Source organism: Lygodium microphyllum, chromosome 19, assembly GCF_053477565.2.
Source record: "Lygodium microphyllum isolate KBCC chromosome 19, Lygodium_microphyllum_v1.1.10, whole genome shotgun sequence".
Taxonomy (NCBI): domain Eukaryota; kingdom Viridiplantae; phylum Streptophyta; class Polypodiopsida; order Schizaeales; family Lygodiaceae; genus Lygodium; species Lygodium microphyllum.
In genome coordinates this window covers 31,649,322-31,657,593 of record NC_141153.1, presented here as the reverse complement: position 1 = coordinate 31,657,593, position 8,272 = coordinate 31,649,322, and positions in this window count along the sequence as shown.

The following is an 8,272-nucleotide window of genomic DNA, read 5'->3' as shown; positions in this document are numbered from 1 at the left end:
CCTTGCCTTCTTGCACTGTAGGTGGCACAAAGTCTGGCACATGGATGCTTGAGCTCAGCCCTTTGTCTCTGATTGGGCTCACGGGTTTCGGCTTGTCATGCTTAGACTGTTGCTCAATGAACCTGCGCGTGGCGAGGGCCATGTCTTCCTCCTCCTTTTTTCTCAACTCCTCCTCCTCCTCTTCCTACTTTCTTCTTCTTTCCTCCTCGGCCTTTTTGGACTCCCTATGAGCCTTCTGCAAGTCTGCCTTCTCTTATTTCCTTCTCCCATCTTTTTACTTTCTTATTGCAATTTTCTTCTTTATCTTCTTAGCCTTCCCCCGACTAGTCTGCTCTTCTTGTTCCCAGTCTTCTTCTTCCTCACTTAGTGTCCTTTCACTAGACTATGCCTCCTGTTCTTGGTCAGGTGGTGACCTGCTTGGCATTTCATCTACTCCTTCTCTTGCTTCTTCATGCCCTTGTCCCAAGGCTTCCCTGATGATCTTGGTGAGGACCCCATCAAATCCAATGGTTGCAGCCTTTGAAGATGAAGCTTTCCTTTTAGCCTTGTGGCAGGAGATTCTCCTCCGGTAGGCTGCCCTAAAATCTTAACCACGAAGGCTTATAAATAAAATGAACATACTTTAGCATATCGATATTGGCGCAATCAACCATTAAAATGGGTCTTTGGCAAAAACCAATGGTTATTTTAGTTCTTAGAGATTTTGCTAAGGTCTCAATGGTCTTCCTCACAAACCATTGAGGTTCACCTCATCCAACGACCTTGCTGCGATGCTCTTTGGCAGGGGGACGTTGATGTGGCTCATGATGGTATTGTACCTTTGACTAGTGAACAATGCATGCACCATCTTGGCTTGGAGTTCGGGATCCGAGATATCCACCAAGCTGATGCCATCATTGGTGTGGACCTTTACCTTGTCCATTCCTAGCAAGGCATATACATCTCTTTTGGGCTTCCTCTCATGCCTTTTCTTCGGGGTCAATTCAATCTGCACATGATGAGTTTCCTCTCCCTCATGCACAGTTACGGTGCTGCGGTTCTTGTGGAAAGTCCTCAGGAACTTTGCACAGTGGAAGTAGTCCACCTCTTGGCTTACTGCTTCCACGTATTTCTGCAGATTGCATTGGTCGATGATGTGCCTCACAGCCCGCCGTTCTTCAATGGCCACATCTTCTAGGTTGAAGATATGCCAGAACTTGAATCGGTTGAAGGCTCATATTTCTACCGAAAGTCTATATTTTGCTTGTTATTCTTCTAAAAAAGGAAAATTTTCAGCCTTTTCTTGGCCTGCCATGATGGGTGCTTGCCATGAAGCCATATTCACCATTAGTATTTTTCAGAATAATTACAAGCAACAAGAAACGACTACATACTTACTGAACTGAAATGCTAAGTGCAGAAGTAGAGTTTTTCCTCAATCACAAGTTGTTGCATCCTACCCTTGCAGTGTGTGCTTTTCCTTTATTATTTTCCTTGTGTATTTGGTTTGATTCACCTTACCCTCTCCCCCTTCTAAAATGAGAAGAATCATTCCTAGGATTAAAGGGTTAGAGGATGAAGGGCCTTCAGCATATAATCTTAGTGTTTTACTTTTGCATGAGCCAAGCATAGAAATTTAGATTATATTCTAAATTAGCTTAGCTATCCATATCGAAAGGCCATATGCCTACATGCGTAATGTAAGTGAGGACATTAAGTAAGAAGTCACCGGAGTCCACTTGGCTAGCAACATCATGAAACTCCTCATAAGTGAGGATGTGATCTAAATAAGGATGTCCCTTAGTGTGTTCTTCAAGGGGTTGATTACGGAGGGTAGTCAACACCCTATATGAAGTTGGAGCTACATAGGTTGGGTCGTATTCTGATGCCTTGATCGCATGTTGCTGCTTAGCGTTGGTCATTATTTGGTATCCCTCTAGCTCCCATTGCAGTCGTAGAGCATACCATTTTCGCAAGAAGGAGGAGTCGTTGTCAGCAAGCTGTTTCAACTTCTCGATTTGTTGGTTTGTAGTCATGATCGTGTTCTTACTATATGATGTAATGAGACGTTGTTTGATTGCTTGTTCCTTGGATATCGCAGTTGCAATTAACTCCTTACTTGCTTTGGAAGTCTTAATGAATGCAAGTTCTGACTCCTCCCAAGAGCAAGGGAGTGTTTGTACTTCCGTTGCTATAGGTTCTTCCAAGAGACCTAAGTCTAGTCGATTGTAGCTTTTAGCCAATGTCATGAAAGTAGTGTCCAGCGTCTTAGGCAAGCAATCAAGTTGTCCCTAGTATTTTGAGCTAAGTCCATGGCCAAGGTTAAAATCAATCACCGCTCTCATAAGAGGGTCTAAGCCCGACAAGTGGTTGAGGTTCGAGAGCACTAGAGAGTTCAATAGCTAATGTTTGCTACTTGGTTTGCTCTTGAGATTGTTCGATGGGTTTGGTTGTAGCTGCAGTTGACATGCTACGAGGTGCTTTTGAGGTCTAAGGGACACTACCGAGACACTAGATTTGGGCGGTTTGGTAGTAGCAGGCTGTGGTTTGGGGCTATAGATTGGTTTAGGTCCTACTGAGCAAGGATTTGGAGGTTCTATGGACTTAGTGGCGTGATTATCTTGTGGTTTGAGTGTCTCTGGCATGATATTTTGTGCGGTCAAGCTTGAGGGTGCCGTTTGAGTAGGGCCTTTAGTTGTTTCAGCTTTAGGTAGCCAAATCCAGGTGTTACTCGCATACTGGCCTTGCGCTTGCAATAAGGTCTTGGGGACCCATTGCGGCTTAACCATACGTCGATGTTTATAGTTTCGTCTTGGCTTTCTAGGTTTTGAATGTGGGTCATTAGCCTTGTACGGTCGTGGGTTTCTGTTCTCCTAAGTGGCGGTCCTTGCTGTTTAGGTACCCATTTGAACTGGGGTTCATGGGCTTCAACATTGGGTTTAGTGGGTTGCTGGCATTGAGGCTTGGCAGGTTGTGACGAGTCATGACTCCCCTTAGAAATTTTCTCTACCGGTGGCTTTGCGGACTTGGAAGGAGTCACGCCACCCTTGCTGAAAGCTGTAACTATGTGGAGGTTTCCCACAGCTAGGTGGATATGCTGCGACTCATAGTCGACATTGCAATAAGCTTGCTTCTCAAAGGTTCATCCTAACAGTGACTTTGAGCCTGCATCTTTAGTGTTGGGCAACACATAGAAGATTATCGACATGCTTTCAGACTTGATAGAAATTGCAACCTTGCAATTTTTCAAAAGTTTGTAGGGTTGGTCTCCATAAGGGTTGAGCTTAGCATTAGTGGGGGGGTTTGCAATTGCGGCTTGCCAATTCGGGTCCAATGGTCAAGGGTTAAGACATTAAAATCAGATCCCTTATCGATCAATGCATTGATGGTGCATGCGTGCTTAGTAGTGACCATCATGCTTAGGTAAGCTGGTTTTACTACTTCCTCATTCTCATCGTCCATCTCAGTGATAGTGGCTACTTGTACGTGGACAGGAGGTGCTAGCATTGGGGGCTCATGAAATGGGTGCATAGGAGGGAAGTACTTCTTTATGCGGCTACCATTGAAGAAGCCTATGCCCTCACCCTCTAGGGTTTTGAGTTCTACATTGCCAGTTTGGCTGATGGTTCAAAACTTAAAAGGTCCTAGCCCCCAAAACTTCAACTTTTTCTTATGTCCTTTGACTGAGTACAATAGTACTAAGTCACCCTATTCGAAGTTGCGCTGCTACTTGACATGCTTTTCAAACCAGCTTTTTCGTCTTCCCTTCTCGCATATTAGCGCATGGATGGCTAGAAGTTCGGTTTCCGATAAGCGTTCAAGCTCAATTAAGTGCTCCGTCCATGCCTCTTTCTCGTCCCATCTCTCTTGAAGGGCTATCCTGAGGCTAGATACAAAGAACTCCAAGGGTGGAATTGCCTCTGTACCATAGGTCAATTGAAAGGGGGTCTGTCCTACAACCATCTTGTAAGCCGTGTGGTAGGCCCACAAGGCCGCCATAAACTTATTATCACAATCACTGCGCGAAGCAGAGATGATATTGGTTAGGACATTTACTAAGGTTTTATTTGTGGACTCAGCTTGACCATTTGCTTGAGGGTAATAGGGCAAAGATTTCCAATGGATGATTAGGAAGGAGGACATGAGGTGAGCTATCACTTCATTGATGAAGTGAGTACCTTGGTCGTTGACTAGTTCGACGGGGCAACCGCGAATCGTGAGATCACCTACTCCCATAGGAACTTGGTAGTGGTCCTAGCATCATTTTTTCTCATAGCTCATGCTTCTGCTCATTTTGTTAGATAGTTGACGGCCACAATGATGTATTTGGCTTGTGAATACTGTGTCGTGGGACTGATGGGTCCAATGAAGTCAATCCCCCATTTTTTGAAGGATTGTCGTGGGATAATTGGGATTAGCTCCATGTGATCTTTATGGATAGGGACTTTAGTTTGTTGGCACTCATCACAATGCTTCACAATTCGTGCTGCATCTCGGAAGAGAGTAGGCCACCATCGTTAGGACTGCATCGCTTTGCGGGCTGTCATGTCTGTGCTGAAATGTCCTCCTGCGATTCCCCCATGTGCCTCTGTCAGTACGTCATGCATCTCATGCTCACACATGCATTTCCGTATAACCCATCTTGCTCCAACCTGTAGAGTTGACCTATTATCAATTGATAGGGTTGGATCTTCAGGATGAGCGCCTAAGTCGGGCCTTTTCTATTGGTAATTCCAATAGTTTGTGCTCAAGTACTTGAAGTATGTCATCTACCCAATACAACATCATGTCGGCTCCAAAAAAATCCATTTTGCTTGACAAACTAAATAGATGTGCGTCTGGCAGTTCGCCTACAATGCCTTGCCCAATGGATTCTCCTGTGGGGATGTGAAACATATGGTCAACCATGTAATGCTGCTTGCCTTTACACACCACCACGGAGAAGTCAAACTCCAAAAGCAAAAGTAGCCATCTAGCAATGCGTCATGTAATGCAAGGTTTGTTAACCAGATACAACAAGGCTTGATGCTCAACAAAGAAGGTAAAAGGCATAGCTAGAAGATAATACCAAAATTTCTTTACAGCAAACACCATGGCCAAGCCCTCTCTCTCCATTTTTGAGTAATTCATTTCGATCTCAGTGAGTTGTTTGCGAACAAATTGGTGCCGTGGTCAGAGCCTTTTTTAGTTCCTCATACGTGCATTGACATTCCTCGATCCATTCAAATATGATCAACAACTTGTATAGAGGTCTAGCAATCAATGCATAGTTTAACAACAAACCGTTGATAATACTCTGTATGTCCTAAGAAGCACTGAATGCCCTTGTAATTAGTAGGGGGTGGAAGGTCGACAATGACCCTAATCTTCAAGAAATCTTTGGCAATGCCATTCTTCCATACCAAGTGTCCTAAGATGCATCCATGCTTCACCCAAAATTGGCACTTCAAGGGATTCAATGAGAGGTGATACAATCGACACCATGCAAAGGTCACTCGGAGCCTGTCTGAGTGTTCCCTCCAGGTAGAGTGAACACACATGTCATCCACAAAAACCTCTAGCTCCTTCCTAAGAACGTCCTTGAATATAGTGCACATCAATCGCGTTGAAAGGTAGCTGGTGCGTTAGTCAACCGAAAAGGCATGACTATGTAGGCAAAGATACCCCATTCAATGGCAAACGTAGTCTTATGTCTATCGTTAGGATGCACTTGCACCTAATTGTATCCAGAGAAGCCATCTAAGAAACTATAGGCCTCTTTGCCAGCTACTCTCTTAAGCATGTGCTCGGTGTACGGTAATGGATAGTTATCCCTCTTTGTTGCCATGTTTACCTTCTTGTAATTGACACACACTCTTATCTTTTGATTCTTCTTTAGCACAATGACTATGGGCAAGACCCAGTCCATGTGTTCAATTTTGTAGATGAATCCCGCTCTCATTAGTTTGTCAATTTCTTCCTTAGTAGCGTGAGCATGCTTTGGATTCATGGGATACGGTCATTGCTTGTTGGCAGGCATTGCGTCAGGTGTCATGGGTATGTTGTGAGTCACCACCCTCGGGTCCACCCCTTTGAGCTCTTCTAGGGACCAAGCAAAGACGTCTATATATTCTCACAAGAGAGTAACGAGACTTGCTTCATCTTACTCTACCAAGTCATCCGCTATGAAGATAGGTCGTGGAGTCTCCCCTTCCTTGGCTAAATTGACCTCTTTAACCTTGGCGGGTCCCTCGATTGGTTTTCTTGCTTGCCCCTGTCATTTGGCTCCCAATAAGATTACCACTCTATCTCCCTTTTTGAACTTCGTGAATCGCTTTGGCAAGTCCTGTGGTTTTCATTTCTCTTTTGTTTGCATTTCTTTAGGCAGCTTCCATCATTCCTCCCTTAATTGTTGGCATCTTAGGTGGATAGGTAGGTCCCCCTTGGTGCGTCTAGTCTTGGGAGGTCGAGGTATTTCAGGATCACTATTTGAGTTGACTTTCGACTCAAAATCAAACTCTTCATCTTTCCTAGAAGAGGGGTTCTCTTCAAGTGGTCATAGCTCAGAAGGTGAGTTCGTTTGCAGCAGTGATGCATCACTCAATTGTGTTAGGCCTGTGCCTGCTCGTAGTCAATTGCGCGTGTGTGCTCCAGCCAAGTTCAATTGCAGTCCTTGTGCCTAATTCCTTTCTCTACTCTAAGGGCGCTCTGCTTGCGTGGTCTGAGGTCCACTCATATTTTTTCGATTATACATCCCCTAGCGTCGTATTCTATAGTATCGATTTCCCTTTTGCTCTCATCACTGAAGGAACACTAGTCCTTGTATTCATCATCAAAGTTGTCTCTGCCCGGTTGCGTATCATTCTCCAAGTTTTGATATATCTCTTCTTGCTGGTCTAGGATTAAAGCCCAATTGTACCCTGAATTTCAATTGTGTACCTTGGACCATTGCCATTCGGGCTTATCTAAGAGACCTTGGAGTGGCTTAAGATTCGTTGCTGGATTTCCAACCGGATTTCCAGCCAACTTGTCGGTCAAGTACCCTAGGATCTCTAGAATCTCTCGTCCATTGTTCGGGACTTGGAATGCAACAGGGTTTGGTCTTCCACGTAGGCTTCCAGTCATCATGTAGACTGGCACTGAAGGTGTGTCCTTGGGCTCCTCAGTTGCCTTGATGGCTTGTTCATACTCCTTTGTGTCTGAGAACGACAGCTCGATGGTAGCAAGAACATGCATCCAACCTCGCTCGTTCTCAAGACACATGATACACTTGGTAAGAGCCCCTTTGGATCTCGTAATCTGGCCATCACCCTTCAGCATGGTGGAGATGGCATCTAGGTCAATTGGCATAGTTTTCCAAGTGTCCATCTCTACTCTTATAGCCTTTGTTTGATTGCCTAAGAAGATGAGACCACTGCCCCAATCTTCTACGACTCTCGCATTGCGCATCCAGGGTCGGCCTAGCAGGATATCGTAGCCCACTCCCTTCATGACTATAAAATCAACATAGAATTGGATTCTTGCGATCTTCACTAGCCAACGTTTCAATGCTCCGAATGGTTTCACCTTCATTCTGTTAGCCAATGTGATGTTGAACCTAGTAGTCTCGACCGGTGGATTACCCCAAGTTTGGAGTACTGCATGGCTTAACACACGCACTCCTACCCCTGTGTCTACGATTCCTTTTCTTGTGACATCCCCCAGAGCTAGGGCTAGCAAGTCTACATGCATTTCCGTGCCTTCCCAAAAAGCATTGATGTGCAAGGATTTAGGCATGGAGTGCAACATCATTAGACTTGGTATTTACATTTTTGTGTCGTGCTCAGGCAAGTCTATGGGTGGTAACTGGCTCATCTGATTCCTCGACCCACTGTTTCAGCTCCTACCATAGTGTTGGATGCTGCTTGAGTAGGTCGCCTAAGCTTAGAGTCACAGGGGTGGTCATCAGTGTATTAAGGAGGTTGCTAGCTGCTTGCCTTTCTCCTAATTTTGCGGTCCTTGGCCAATGGCCTTGACTGGTTTGCAAGGCTGGAGCATTTAGACTTTGTCTAGGCGGCCCTGTTTGTGGTGCCATTGGCTTCCTTGATTTTACTCGTGGGAGAGAGACTGGCGCGCTTATGCTTGAGAGATCATTGATCTTGTCCTCTAGTATGGGCTCAACGTCTTTTAGGTGCTCTTGGGCCTCATTCACCCACTCTTTCACCTTCTTGATGGCTTTGAGTTGGCACTTTAGATTGGGGTACTCTCCAACCTTAGCACTTCTCTTTTTAGCCGTCCGTGGGGTCGACATTTCTTCCTCTACATCAATGACTTT